General features: G+C 35.1%; 1 protein-coding gene across 4 annotated transcripts in view; it reads right to left on the reverse strand.

Moving 5' to 3' along the window:
* The window catches only part of CCSER1 (coiled-coil serine rich protein 1), a 1,392,355-nt gene that overhangs the window by 317,709 nt on the left and 1,058,241 nt on the right, over nucleotides 1-16,405 (reverse strand). The gene's annotated exons all lie outside the window — the stretch shown is intronic.

A 16,405-nucleotide genomic window follows, 5' to 3' on the forward strand; every position in this document is an offset into this window, starting at 1 on the left:
TAAAAGGATAAAATAATTTATATTCTTGCCAGAAATATGAGTGGATCACTTTCTTTGCACCTTAACAGCAAAAGACATTACTATTCAACTTTTGCCAATCTGATAGATACAATGTACAATTCCACTGTACATTTTGTTTTCTTGGAATAACTTTTCGCATGATTTGTAATCATTTGCTCATCCTTTTGTGTCTTATGTTTTAATTTGTGAACCAGTAAGAGTCATCTTCCTTTTATCAATAGCTTTATTCATTTGTATAGCTGAAATTTGCTTGATACTTAATTTGTAATAATATTTTCTATTTTGAATGATTTAAAAAATATTTTATAATCTTTCCTCCTATGTGTTATGTTGATTTGCTTTGTTTTGTGTAGTTTCTTTTTGCCCCCTCAATAATAAATAGATGCTACATATCAAGTATATCTGGAGAAGGGAATGGCAATCCACTTGCCATTCTTGCCTGGAGAATCTCATGGACAGAAGTCTGACGGCTACAGTCCATACGGTCGCAGAGTCGGACACAACTGATCTGCTAACACACACACACACATCAAGTATATAATTTGCTATATCTTAAAAAGTATTTTTTTTTAATTCCTGCAAAAGGCAATTAGGGTATTTCTAGTTACGGTTAGTGTATTTTCAATTATTCTACCCTATTTTACCTCTTCATCCATTTGTTTAGCTGAGCATATGATTTTTCTGTTTTTAACTTATATCTATAAAAATGTTTATAACTTTAACAGCTTATTCAGATTTTTGACTATAAATAAAAATCATTTTCTCCTCTCTAAAATCCTTATAAGTGATATCACTTTTCCCACAAAGTTTCAGTGTATTTCCAGATTCTTAAATCAAAAATTTACTATAATTCTTGGTCTATAGTTAAAATAATTCAATCTTTTGGCCATTTATTTAATTTAGTTATTTTCTTCACCACTTGGTTGGCTCAAGTTCATCCTCAAGAATTTTCTTATCAGCACACAGGAAGCATCTCCTTGAATTTTTGAGTGTTAAACTTTTATCTGTTGTTTTAATACCTGAATGGCTGTTTGGCTGGGTGTAAAATAACAGGACCAAACTTACAGAAATTTTTGAGAATTAATCCTCTAAATTCTAAATTTGAATGTCATTAGGAAGATGTTTGAGACTAACATAAATTTTGTCCCCTCAAGTGACTGGAAAATTTTCCTAAATGCCCCAAAGAGTTCTATGCTATTTTTTAGGGAACTCTGGGACTTGTAATATATATCTATAAATAATATATTTATGTTTCATCATTTGCTAAATGCCCCAAAGAGTTCTATGCTATTTTTTAGAGAACTCTGGGACTTGTAATATATATCTATAAATAATATATTTATGTTTCATCATTTGAGTGACGTCGCAGGTTGGCAAACATGTGCTGCTCACACCGCAGAAGGTTTGCTTGCCACACCACGATGATTCACATGATTTATCATTAGTCTATTCTACTAAGCTTCTTGTTGCCAAATCAGTTATAAAAAGTTCCCAAAGCTAGTTCCTATTGTTCCAAATAAAGGATTGTAGTCTTTCTTGCTCAAGATTTGTAACAAATTTTAAGGAATTGTTTTATGCTAGTTTTAGCTGAGACCAGCATCCAGAGACCAGCTCTAAAGATGTGCTCATAACTGTATGATCTTCAAGGCATTTTTCAGCTCTTCCTCGCTTATTCTGTTTATTGATGCAGATGGATTTTGCTTTATATGCATGTGTGTGTGTATGTGTATATACATATATATCTATATATATATATGTTTGTGTGTGTGTGTGTGGCTACAAGTTAAAAGAGAAAGATTTCATCTCCATTCTGTTTACAAATGACACAATGAAAGGTTTTAGGCCATGCTGCTAGTTAATGAACTATATCAATAAGGACAAATATACTTTTCATAATATAAATATAAAAATGATTTTATTCATTCTGCTAGTTAATGAATTATGTATTTTACCTTCATTGGGGATGTCACTTTAGTAGAATGGAGCTCAAAATTAACTTTTAAAGAAACTTTTAATTCTCTTTGAAATATAGTTGATTTTTGAATAACATAGGTTTAAACTATGTGGGTCCATACAAATATACATACATACACACACACACACACACACAGACACACACATGTATTTTCCAAGTAAAAACTTCAGCACAACACAACTCACCATTCATTGAATCTAGGAACATAGAACCACAGATATGGATGAACCACAAATAAGGAGAGATCATGTACACTGAAGGCTAATTATCAGTTATACATAGATTTTTCCACTGTGCAGAAGACTGCTGCAAATAATCCCTGCATTGTTCAAAGTTCAACTGTATTATTTTAAAGTCTAATTCTTTAAAAATTACTTTTGTTTATTTTCAGATCATTATGTTTAATCAGCTTACATTTATGCATATTTTAATGTGGATATACTGTAAAGTTGGTAAGAAGCTGAAAATATTTAAATTTTTAGGATATATATGTGTGTATTTGCATGTTTCTTTTGTGTAAACAATCTTGACAATATGCTTTTATAACAGAAGAAACATGTGTTTGCTTTTAAAAATAAAAATGTATCCCTTACAGTTTACATTACAAAAAAAATAAAATGTTTGCTAGTTTTCAAGAACACTGGATAATTCTTATATTTAAATTATATCTTACTTTAAGAAGCCAAGTAGCAGAATTCCCCAATATAAATTTACTCAAATTATGACGCGTTGTTAATCTTTTCAATATATTTTCTGTTACTTTCCCCAGGGTTCCTGTAATAATTGGAGAAGGAACTTGGAATTCTCTGAGCCGGGTATGTTGCGACCTGATATGGTAAAAACTACAGTGTGGACAGGCATGGCAAAAAAATTCACAGGACTGCCTGCCCAGAAGTAAATAGACTGACTGATGTTTACATGCTAAAAACAGAAATCATAAAAGTGATGAATCTACACATCCTCTTTATTTTATTCTTTTTGCTTTTGCACACAGTCTGTCTTACTCACAGTGATCTCCTTATAAAATGCATAACCCTTAACCTACCTGAAATAGATTTGGAATCAATTTGATATTTTTTTCTCATAACTGACTAAATGTACAGTATCTTTTAAAGAAGCAAAAAAAAAAATCACAGACATCATTTTGAGAAACTGTAATTTAACTAAATATTTTAAGAAATGCCTTTTGTTACGATCAGAAATTCTGTCTTCATACACATACACAGATCAAAGCTGGTCTCCTGAATTGCAGGCAGATTCTTTACCCTCTGAACCACCAGGGAAGCCATATACATACACAACAGAATACTACTAAAATCGAGAAACTTTAAAATAACTGCTGTCAGGTTCTTCTGAGTTAATAAGTAGATTCCAGTTAAGAGAAACCACTATGTCATTTTCACTTTATTTTCTACTTGCCAATTCCTTTGTTTGCTGGTTTTATTTCTTATTAAGTATTATCTGTTGTTTAAATTGTAGCTATTTGCAACTCCTTTAAGGTATAAAAAATTATTTGTGAACTACTACATAAATCTAGCACTCATGTATTATATGTTTTAAATAACTAAAAATAAGTTGTAACAAACCCTTCATTAATAGGTTAAAGTTCCTTATGTAATGACATTTGTGTTTATAAAGATAAAATAATCAGTAACCACACAATCTATAAGTTATAAGTTATAAATTTACAGGGAGTAACTTATAAGTTATAAAGCTATAGGGAGTATTTAGATACGTCAGGCACTTTATTAAAAACTTTATCTGAATAATTTCATTTATTCCTCAAATTCATGTGTTAACTATTTCTATTATGATTATTATGGCTATATAGCAGATCACACAACTACAGATGACGTATATTTCTCAACATCACATGGTTTTTATTTGGGCTTTCCTCATAGCTCAATCGGTAAAGAATCTGTCTCAATACAGGAGACCTGGGTTCAACTCCTGTGTCAGGAAGATCCCCTGGAGAAGGCAATGGCAACCCGCTCCAGTATTCTTGCCTGGTGAATCCCATTGACAGAGGAGCGTGATAGGCTACAGTCCACGGGGTAGCGATAGTCGGACATGACTGAATGACTTTCTCTTCACATGGCTAGTAACTGATGAAGTAATATATTCAATCTGAAATGATCTAGAGCATATGATGTTCTAAATCAGTAGATCACATAATTTGTTGCATAGCAAGCTCCAGTGTGGAGTTCAGATGCACTTAGATTTATCTATGCAACATTCTCACATCAAGAAAAAGAAGGATTAAAAAATATATTGAACTTGGTTCCAAGCCATTATATGACAGAAGAGTTGAAGTCATCTTTGCGCAGTCTTATTTCAAAGTGCACCCATTCCCTTAATCTACACAATAAAATGATTTATTTATCATTGATAATGTCATTAAGGAGCATGCTCTCTGTAGTCCAGCCCAGATGTACTTAGATCTATTCATCCACCTCAAATATAAGCCATGTAGAATTCTGACCTATTTGTATTCAAGAAGATAATGTTTAATTTAAATCATTGGCACAAATTTTTCTTTTCTTTTAGTTTCAGGTTTTCAAAATTCTTCATTCTTTCTATTTTGGAAATTCCAAGGGTTTACCTTAGCTGTGCCATACAAATCACTACATCAGAAATTCAAACTTGGTAAATATCAATAGACCCATCCTCCATATCTTTTGTGACATTTCTGAGTCATCATCATTTTTTGCCTTACATCTTTTCTTAATCACTACTTATTTATCTCTCACTGTTTTATTTACCCCTTTTCTCTATTTATTCACCTTAGGGATTTTGTTCTGTCCATATGTTTTTGTTGTTTTATAATTTACAAATTGTCCACACATACCCAATCTAGACCATACATAATTTCCCTTGTGCTCTGTGCAGGTGACACAGTGGCAAATAATTCACCTGCCATCCAGGAGATGCAAGAGACACAGGTTTGATCCCTAGGTTGGGAAGATCCCCTGGAGAAGAGAATGGCTACCCACTCCAGTATTCTTGCCTGAAAAATTCCATGGACAGAGGAGCTTGGTGGGCTATAGTCCATGGGATAACAAAACATCAGACATGACTGAGCTTGTAGTACCAAATCTGAACTCAGAAGCTTAGACGCTTAGATTCTACCAAAGAATTTCAGGCTCTTTCCAATCTTATTACAAAATTTTCCCTGAGTATACAAAGTAACACAATTTACCCAACATCACACAGATTAAAAGAATCAGGATTAGGGTTTAAATCAAACTCTGACTATAAATCTGCACATAAATACACAGGATATTCAGAACTAATTCACATGAGGTTATACTGCAAAACACTCACACATGTCAATGGCAGAGAGAAACAGCATACAGATCTTCTGTCATCTATTAATATTAGGGGTTCTGGTATCAGTATTTAGTCAAATGTTATTTATATCAGAAAATATTTCTAAAACTGAGTATTTCATTTATCCTTTGACATCGGGTTTATTTTACCTTTCTTTTATATTCTTAAAGAAAAAAAAATTATCCATCACACACATTAGGTGTGTATCCATCATGAATATACGTGAATTTTAATGTGTAGTCTTAGACTGCATAATATATGTATATAACACATGTCTCCTTCAAGATAAAATCCTATCACAATACCATTTTGTTTCATGAATCCTATCTTACTGGGATTTGAACTGCTAAAACCTATTATTTTTACAAATAAAATTAAGAAATTTTGTGTTTAAGACATTCTGATTCTATGTAAAAATTATTTCCATTAGAAGCCATATGAAGGTGAAGGTGAAGTCGCTCAGTCGTGTCTGACTCTTTGCAACCCCATGGACTGTAGCCTACCATGCTCCTCAGTCCATGGGATTTTCCAGGCAAGATCACTGGAGTGGGTTGCCATTTCCTTCTCCAGGGCATCTTCCCAACCCAGGGATCAAAACCAGGTCTCCCGCACTGTAGGCAGACACTTTACTGTCTGAGCTACCAGGGAAGCCCTAGAAGCAATATACTAGTATCTAAATAGTAATTCAACAGGATGACTTTGCAGATTTTTTATATTATCTCTTCTTTTTGATATTATCTTTTATCTTATCTCTAATCTCTTATAAATACTTCTATTATCTCTGTTATCATCTATTACACATAATTTCCATTGTTAATCCCTGTGAGTCAACATCAAGTCTATCTTTAAATTAGCTATCATCTTACAGTCTCTTCTCATAGTCTGAAGGAATTATAACAGTTTATTGTTTATTTTAGCAGAGATGAGACACATTTAAAGGAGAAGATACTATGATGGTACGAATTTCAAGACTTACACTTGACCTTCAGATTTCCTAAGTATTGAGACATTTGGCCAATGTAATATGAATTGGCTGTCTACATAGATAAAATTACATAACTTACTATATTTAAGTTTAATATTAAAATTTAATATTTAATATTAAATACGATAAAAATTCAGTTAGTCCCTGTAGTCACATTTGAAATACTCACTAGTCACATATGGGCAGTGAAGATACAAAATATGTCAAATATCACACCAAGTCATATTGGAAACCTTTAAGAACATAGGAAAATCTTTTGGCTTTTGCTATTTAGTTATAGACTTACTTAAGAATGAATATTAAATATAAACCTTATCTCTTAGACTTCTACATTGTACTTCAATTTTATTTTGTCTCTTCTTGTCGGACTTCTGCATCAGTTCAGTTCAGTTGCTCAGTCGTGTCCGACTCTTTACGACCCCATGAATCTCAGCACGCCAGGCCTCCCTGTCCATCACCAACTCCCGGAGTCCACCCAAACCCATGTCCATTGAGTTGGTGATGCCATCCAACTATCTCATCCTCTGTCGTCTCCTTTACCTCCTGCCCTCAATCTTTCCCAGCATCAGGGTCTTTTCAAATGAGTCAGCTTTCACTATCAGGTGGCCAAAGTATTGGAGTTTCAGCTTCAACATCAGTCCTTCCAATGAACACCCAGGACTGATCTCCTTTAGGATGGACTGGTTGGATCTTCTTGCAGTCCAAGGGACTTTCAAGAGTCTTCTCTAACACCTACTTAGACATCCTGGACTTCTGCATACTTATGTACAAAACTGCCATTTTGTTAGATGCATGTAAGCAGCACAGTATATAATAAATGTCAGTGAATTTGAAGCAATGTTAACTCACATTTCAGTTAATTTGAATTTGAAGCCAGACAAAGTATTTGTTGCTTATTTCCTCAAATTTTGGCTTCCAGGGTGGCACTCGTGGTAAACAACCTGCTTGCCGATGCAGGAGACATAAGACGTGGGTCTGATCCCTGGGTCAGAAAGATCCATGGAGGAGGAAATGGTAATCCACTCCAGTATTCTTGCCTAGGAGATCCCATGGACAGAGGAGCCTGGCGGAGCTATAGTCCATACAGTTGCAAAGAGTCAGACATGCCTGAAGCACCTTAGCATACATGCAAACTCACTCTCACACTTGGTGCAAAAATTATTTTTAGGAGCAGCTCAGTCAAAGCATGAACCCTGAAACAAAACTTGGACCAACTTCTGATGTACCTGCATTGCTGACTTCCTTCCAATACAAAAATTGTTTGGAAAGCATTTTTTAGTTATAAAAAAAAGTAGCTTACTATTAATTTTTCATACTCAATAAATATTTTATTTTTGAAAGGATCAACTTTATTATTAGTTACAAAACAAAATAAATCTGAGTTGCAGAGAGAATTCTTAAGAAACTCAAAGTAGAGATACTAGTCATATCTGTATCTGCTAAATGGCAACCCTAGATATAGTGGTCAGTTCTAACCTTAGAGACTTACATTGTCTATGCAATGAAATATAAACTCCTCATTGCTCCTGAATTAATCCAGTGTGTGTCTGCAATCTTCCTTGTCCGAACTTTCCACTACTGGTTTCCTGTATAGCCTTACAGATCTCACTAGCCATCCTCTACTATGCTTTCCCTTTCAAAAACTCTCTTTATCACCTTGCTGGTTATTTAAGTCCTTCATATATTTCATTTATGCTTTTTTAGGTCACCTGTGCCACTGATTTTTTTTTTTTCCCTTTGGAACTATTACAGCACTTACTAGTTAAAAAAATATTCATTTTATCCTGTCTTATGTGATCATGCTTATTTTTTTATTTATTCTAAGTCCATTTTTTTTTTTTTTACCAACTCTTGAGATCAGGAATACTATCCAAAAATGTTTATAAGTTGTGCCTGACAATAGTGGTTTATAATTGCAAAGTACTTTCAGACAGGTCTTTAAACTTTGTATTATTTGATTTTCTGAATGAATAGTACTTCCCTAGAAAAGAGTAGAAACTCATTATCTATTAGTTACTTTTTGATATGTCTTTGCTTTTTCTTTTCTGCTTGTTTGGTATTTTTCTACTTATTTTTCAGTAGAACTAATATTATTTGAGGTAGGAAGCCTACTTGGAATTTCTTTTAAGTTTTCCATATTTTTGAATATATGACTATATATATGACTATTTTAAAGATTCAGTTTGTGATGTATCTGCTAAAAAGTAATAAACTAGGGGACATCCAAAGTGCACAAGAAAACAAGAGACAGTTGTGATTTTTAACACTAATATAGCATTGATTATGTCCCTACTTTTCCTAGGGCTGTGCTGTCTGATATAGCAACCACTAGCAACACGTACTTGTTTTTACATTAACATTTTTTAAAATTTAAAAACTCAATTCCCCAATCACACTACTTACAGTTCAAGTGCTCAACTGTTACCTATGTCTAGTGATCGCCATGTTGGATAGCATGAAATGAATCTTTCCATCATCACAGAAAGTTCCATTAGACAGCAGTGCTCAAGGAATGTGTTTTGCAATTCAAGGTACTCCCCTCTAGAAGGTCAGCCTTCTTAGTGACTGAAAAGCAGCAACTGGGTTTTTAAGTCAAATTTAGAAACATACACACTACATTTGAAGGATAACAAATATTATGATAGGAGAGTTGTTTGAGAGTATTAAGCAAACATATTTGCAAACTATTCTTGGAGATCAAACAGTATAGTACAAGGAACATATAAGATCCATACTGACTTTTATGCTGTATTTATTGGAAAAGTTCAACTTAGTTAAAACTCTTTCGACTACAAGTAACAGATAATAAATGTAACTTGTTTGAGTAAAATGTGAACATATTAAAGATTCAAGGGCCAGTATTCTTGGGCTTCCCTTGTGGCTCAGCTGGAAAAGAATCCTCCTGAAATGCAGGAGACCTGGGTTCGACCTTGGGTTGACTGACAGTTTCTGGATTTTTTGGGACTTCCCTAATGGTCCAGTGGTTAAGACTCCACACTTTCAATGCAAGGCAAGCAGGTTCAATTCCTAGAGGAGCTACTCCACATTCAAGGTCAGAAGGGGCGGCCATGAGGAGATACCCCTTGTCCAAGGTAAGGAGCAGCGGCTGCGCTTTGCTGGAGCAGCTGTGAAGAGCTACCCCACATCCAAGGTAAGAGAAACCCAAGTAAGAAGGTTGGTGTTGCAAGAGGGCATCAGAGGGCAGACACACTGAAACCGTAATCACAGAAAACTAGCCAATCTGACCACACAGACCCCAGCCTTGTCTAACTCAATGAAACTAAGCCATGCAGTGCGGGCCACCCAAGATGGACGGGTCATGATGGAGAGGTCTGACAGAATGTGGTCCACTGGAGAAGGGAATGGCAAACCACTTCAGTATTCTTGCCTTGAGAACCCCATGAACAGTATAAAAAGGCAAAATAATGGGATACTGAAAGAGGAACTCCCCAGGTCAGAAGGTGCCCAATATGCCACTGGAGATCAGTGGAGAAATAACTCCAGAAAGAATGAAGGGATGGAGTCAAAGCAAAAAAAAAATACCCAGTTGTGGATATGACTGATGATAGAAGCAAGGTCCAATGTTGTAAAGAGCAATATTGCACAGGAACCTGGAATGTTAGATCCATCAGTTCAGTTCAGTCGCTCAGTAGTGTCTGACTCTTTGTGACCCCATGAATCGCAGAACACTAGGCCTATCTGTCCATCACCAACTACCGGAGTTTACTCAAACTCATGTCCATCGAGTCGGTGATACCATCCAGCCATCTCATCCTCTGTTGCACAAGCTGGAATCAAGATTGCCGGGAGAAATATCAATAACCTCAGATATGCAGATGATACCACCCTTATAGCAGAAAGTGAAGAGGAACTAAAAAGCCTCTTGATGAAAGTGAAAGAGGAGAGTGAAAAAGTTGGCTTAAAGCTCAACATTCAGAGAACTAAGATCATAGCATCTGGTCCCATAAGCTCACAGCAAATAGATAGGGAGAGAGTGGAAACAGTGTCAGACTTTAATTTTCTGGGCTCTGGTATCACTGCAGATGGTGATTGCAGCCATGAAATTAAAAGACGCTTACTCCTTGGAAGGAAAGTTATGACCAACCTAGATAGCATATTAAAAAGCAGAGACATTACTTTGCCCACAGAGGTCTGTCTAGTCAAGCCCGTGGTTTTTCCAGTGGTCATGTATGGATGTGAGAGTTGGGCTGTGAAGAAAGCTGAGTGCTGAAGAATTGATGCTTTTGAACTGTGGTGCTGTAGAAGATTCTTGAGAGTCCCTTGGACTGCAAGGAGATCCAATCAGTCCATCCTAAAGGAGATCAGTTCTAGGTGTTCATTGGAAGGAGTGATGCTGAAGCTGAAACTCCAATACTTTGGCCACCTGATGCCAAAGTTGACTCATTGGAAAAGACCCTGATGCTGGGAGGGATTGGGGGCAGGAGGAGAAGGGGATGACAGAGGATGAGATGGCTGGATGGGATCACCGACTCAATGGACATAAATTTGAGTGAACTCCGGGAGTTGGTGATGGACAGGGAGGCCTAGAGTGCTGTGATTCATGGGGTCGCAAAGAGCCGGACACGACTGAGTGACTGAACTGACTGACACGACTGAAAGATTCAAGGAGGTTATTTTTATTTTTTTTTACCAAAATCATGGGTGGTAATTATAAATGTTGCACCTGAGAGGAGTTGGAACCAGGTATTTGGAACCAAGACTGCTGTAACTCAGTTTCTTTCATTCTGAAGCCATCCTCTGCTCTGCTCTCCTTCAAGCATACACTGCCTTCTTTCTGCTGCCTTTGCTTCTCCACTTTTGAGATCTAAACAACCAGCCCACAATAGCAGCTATGCTTTCCCTCCCCTACATTCTCTCTCTCCTTTTTTATATATACCTGTGTAACTGAGATTATACAGAATCCATGTATTTTCCTGCTTTTCTCTGTAACAGCTTTATTGTGCACATTTCTTCACAGTACACATATTAGAAGACATCATATTTAAAGAATCCAGAATAGTTATTGTAGACTATAATAATTCATTTATAATTTATTTGACAAATCCCCCTTTGGTCAATATGTTTTATTCCTAATTTGCTCTTATAAATAATTATCTATATAGTACGTCATGTTTTTCTGAGCATGTTCTTCCCATAGTGTCATCTAGCTGTTTACTAAAATTCAGTTTCGAGCATTATGGCATACATACAATGAGTCTAAGGACTAGATGACTTGATCATCTTTGTATCCACAATGTTTGGTGATGAATGTGAATGTCTTTTAGCCTTAATTTTAAATTCATGAATGAAATACTTCATAAAAAGACAATAATCACTTTAGAGATTAGTTTGAACTATAGGTATTTGACCCTAATAGAACACAATACTAATAAGGAAAAATTACCTGACAAACACATTATTGGATTTATTTACCAAGTCAAGCCTAGGGAGTTTATTTTTAATTGATGATATACAAGTATTAATTGCATTCAGAGAATAGACACAACTTTATTTGGAGCTCTTAGTACATCAATCTGTTAAATAAATACATGTGGTTTGATTAATACTGTCTATGTATCCTAAAATAGAGATAGAGGAAATTGTCAGTTATAGATCATTCTCGGTCAAACAAAGAATTTGCACCTCAATGCTATGACTGTTTTCAGCAAAGCAACTCATGAACATTTACTTCAGGAAATTTTATATTTATACTAAAATAGCAGAAGCTTGTTTCTTATACATAATAAAAATGAATTGACATGCTGTGATTACTGACATGTTGGAAGAAATCAAGTGTGTTATGATGGGAAAATATTTAAAAATAGAAATAAGAACTGTTAAAGTAATTACCAGCAGGCTGACATCAACTTGACAGATTATGTAAGATACAATGTAATGTAACATCATGTCATTCCCTATCTTCACATATTTTTATCTCACAGAATTCTGGGATTTTAAGTAATCATAGCGGTAAGCTTAATCCTTCAGAAATGTTAATTTACTTCCTAGCTACATATCTGTGTTGACTATGTCAGTTAATTTTCAGACATACTCAGTTTCTTCAACATGCCTTATATACTGATTATCCCAAGGCTGAGCATCTGTTTTAGCAAGAGAATTCATCCATAGCCTGAATTCATCCAAAAGTATTTCTTCTTCAATAGTTGGAATTAAATGGCTACATAGACACACATTTTCTGTGAATGAAAATGTCAAAATGAAACAAGACTAGTCTTGATCCCAGCCCTCAAGTGACATGTTTGATTAATATACAGTCAATATTAACTTTATTATATGGGTGTGTATGTGGTACGTAGGTATGAAGGAAATACAAGATTTGTGCCATGCTGACATCTGAACAAAATAATTTTGTTCAAATTTAGCTGCATGGAGTAAAATATGACTGTTTCCATACCTACCTACATTGCATGCAATGATTTTAGAGATGGATTGTTTTTTAAGTTGATGATTCATGGTAAAAACAGAAGCCACCTGACCATCCCAGTGACCCAGTGTTAGTCGCTCACTCGTGCCCAACTCTGCGATCCATGGATTGCAGGTCGCCAGGCTCCTCAGTCCATGGGATTTTTCCAGGCAAGGATACTGGAGTGGTTTGCCATTTCCTTCTCCAGGGGATCTTCCCGACCCAGGGATTGAACCCAGGTCTCGCACACTGCAGGCGGATTCTTTACCAACTGAGCTACCAGGAAAGCTTCCCGCCAGTGACCTCAGGTTACTCTTAAATGGGTAAGACATATTGAATATCTGGTCAAAGCTACAGTGGGTAACATGTGTACCAAAACCATGCATTAACAAAAAGGTTCATAATCTGAATAAGTAAGAGAAGGTGGTCCTCAGAGAGAAAAATGCATCAGACATAGAGAAATATAGAGGCCAAAAGAAAGAGCAATCTCTAGAGAGGGTAATACACCTAGCTTTATATTTTTGAAATCACCAATTTTAGGTCCCGGTTACATGAACTCTGCCTCATTTTCTGTTTGTATTTTTCCCTGAGACATCCTATTAGATCTTTACTAAAAATCCTTCTGTTATGAGCTACTTAAAGTGGTTTTGTGATTTTTCCATCTTAAGAGACCTGGCAAACAATGCCTTTTCATCAGGCAAAATATGAAAAAAGAACCTAGGTTTTTATATCCCCAACCTGGGCTCTCTCCATGTTCTTGGCTAGAATTCATTTTCTCTATGATACAAAACAAAGGATAATACATGAAAATTTCTGGAAAATCTCAGAATGAGACAGTATCATAAGCTTTGCAATATACATATTCATAAAGCCACTAGCAAAAAAGAAAACACACACATATATATGTTTGATTCCTGATACTACTTTTGTGTTTGAAATACACATAATACCTTAGATAAAAATTATCTAAATAAAACTGATATACTATTGCTAGGCTACCAAAAATCAACTTTGTTCAAATCTTTTCAGAGTACTGCACCAGAAACTGAAATTCGACTCTTATTTTAAAAGTGTTTTATGATGTTTTAATATTGAATATTGCTATCGGTTTCTCATTTTAACAGTAGTTCTAAAGAAGAAAGCATATTATTAAAATGAAGGAAAAAAAGGAAAGAGTCCATGTTGACTTGTGAACACAGATCATCATTGCTTATCTGTGACTGTACTGTTATGATCACATGAACCGTCCCCTCCCAGACATTTGTACATTAAAACATGTGGATTTTTCTTAAGGTGTTTGAGCAAAACAAAAGTTCATAAGAATATGTATATCATACAAGTTAAGTAAAAAAACTATCCCTCATACCAATTACAGAAAAGAAAATTTTGACAGTCAAGTCAAGCTAATAATATAGCAAACACTGTTCCTCTCCCCTAAAATAGTTGGAATAGCAAATATGTGTATTTGCCATTGCCTCTTCAATGTTTTCACAAAGAAATAGAACATAATTGATAAAATAGAATTTAACTTTTATTTTCCTCCCAATTAGGAGTAATTCCCTCCTTCCCCTTTCTGATCATTATCAGAAATTTGGTATGTATTCTTCTTCCCTGTCTACATTTTTATTTTTAACTAAGTAGTTCTCAAAATTTTTTATCATATAACCCATTTACTTACTTAAAATTATTAAGGAGCTCAAAGAATTTTACTTTATGTTGGTTATTTATATTTATCCTATGGAAGTTAAAACTGAGAAAATATATTTGCTCATTTATTTTAAATAAATAAAGCCATTACACATTATTATAAATACCATTTTTATGAAGAATAACTAAATTTTACAAAGAAAAGAAAATAGTACTAGGCATAGTATTTTTTTTACATTTTTGAAAGAATTTTTATGTTTGTCTAAATAGAAGAAAGCAGGACTCTCATATCCACTTCTAAATTAAATTTACTGTGAAAAAATGAAAAAATTTAAAAAAATTTACTGTGATATGTGGTTTTATTTGCAATACAAAGAGAAAATCTGGCCTGACACAGCTGGGAAAAGAAGAATTTCTCAGACCTACCAATATCTTAGCCCTACTAAATGCATTTCAATGGCTTTAGGGGTTTTGAACTATACCTTGAGAGCCATTGCCTAAGTTGCTTAGTCGTGTCCGACTCTTTGTGACCCCATGGACTGTAGCCTACCAGGCTTCTCCATCCGTGGGATTTTCCAGGCAAGAGTACTGGTGTGGGTTGTCATTTCCTTCTCCAGGGGATCTTCCGGACCCAGGGATCAAACCCGGGTCTCCTGCATTGCAGGCAGACGCTTTACCCTCTGAGCCACCAGAGAAGCCCAATTATATGTGCATTTATTTATAAATAATATATAAATATATAAATACAAATTTACTTAAATGGCACTGTGTTGTGTAAATAATTATGCAGCTGTTTTGAGGTTTATCAGGTTGACATATAGTTGAATTCATTGACTTTACCTGCTTTATAATAATTCAAACACTCTAGTACTGTTGGAGAGAGAGTCAGAGGGGTCAATGAAACAGAATGGGGACCCAGAGAGCAACCTATTCTTCTGTGGGGACTTGGTTGATGATTGCAGAGTGAAGGCTTCTCTATTTGGCATTTATGATACTCAGCACTCGTGCTTAATAACTGTACATGCTAGTCATTGAGAAAAAATGAAAGATGCAGGTGGTAGAAGAAATAAATCTAAAGTACATTAGGTGCTAAACACAATAATGGAGTCAGGGGGGGTCAGATAACAAAACTTCTGCCAGATTAGCACCACTTGTATCATTGATCAGGGCCGTTAGCAGATATCCAGTCTCAGCAGTAAACAGTCTTACCTAAAATGTAATTGTTTCAATGTCTTTTTATTTCCAGCACATTTTTTAGGGAACTTGCTTGTAGAGTCATGTGAAGGACAAAAATATTAAAGAGAAAGAAGCTGCTGTAGTTGTGGGACTGGAAATTTGCTTACTGATCAGTAAACTGCTTACCAAAGAAAAAATTCCATATGTCAGTTCCTTCTAACCACTTCTATTATTCTTGATGTTTCTGAATTATTACTGTGTGGACATGTAAGGCAACTCCTCCAAATCTCCATTGTATCCCATCATTTAACAACTGTATTTTCTGAAGAATTGTCCTCGTTAACCAACTAATCATAGGAATCAATTTTTTAAAATGTTCCATTAACTATGTGATTGCTCAGGCAAATAAATTTCTTGTCATATCTGTCAGCTCACTGCCACCAGTGAACAAACCAGCATGCAAGGAACTAGTATACATTTCCAGAAGCAACAAAAAGAAAAACAAAACAGAACAAAAAGTTGGTTCTCAATTTCTAACATTTAAAAAAGCAATATCTAACAAATGATATGATCATGACAAACATGTACCACCTGGATAAAATATTAAACTCCTTGTCTTTTCACTTTGATCCATACTTTTTAAATCCCAGTAGATTTAAAACCGCTTCATTAGGCCCTATTCTTCCCCAAAAGTGACACAGAAGTGAAGGCCTAACTGTCAATCTCCCATTCTTACCTCATTCAGAACAATTCTAGGGTCACTAGAATAAAAATTTAATATTAATTTATATTAAGAAATTCCCTAGAGAAGGAAATGGTAACCTACCCCAGTATCATTGCCAGGAAA

This window comes from Cervus elaphus, chromosome 17 (genome assembly GCF_910594005.1).
Source record: "Cervus elaphus chromosome 17, mCerEla1.1, whole genome shotgun sequence".
NCBI lineage: Eukaryota > Metazoa > Chordata > Mammalia > Artiodactyla > Cervidae > Cervus > Cervus elaphus.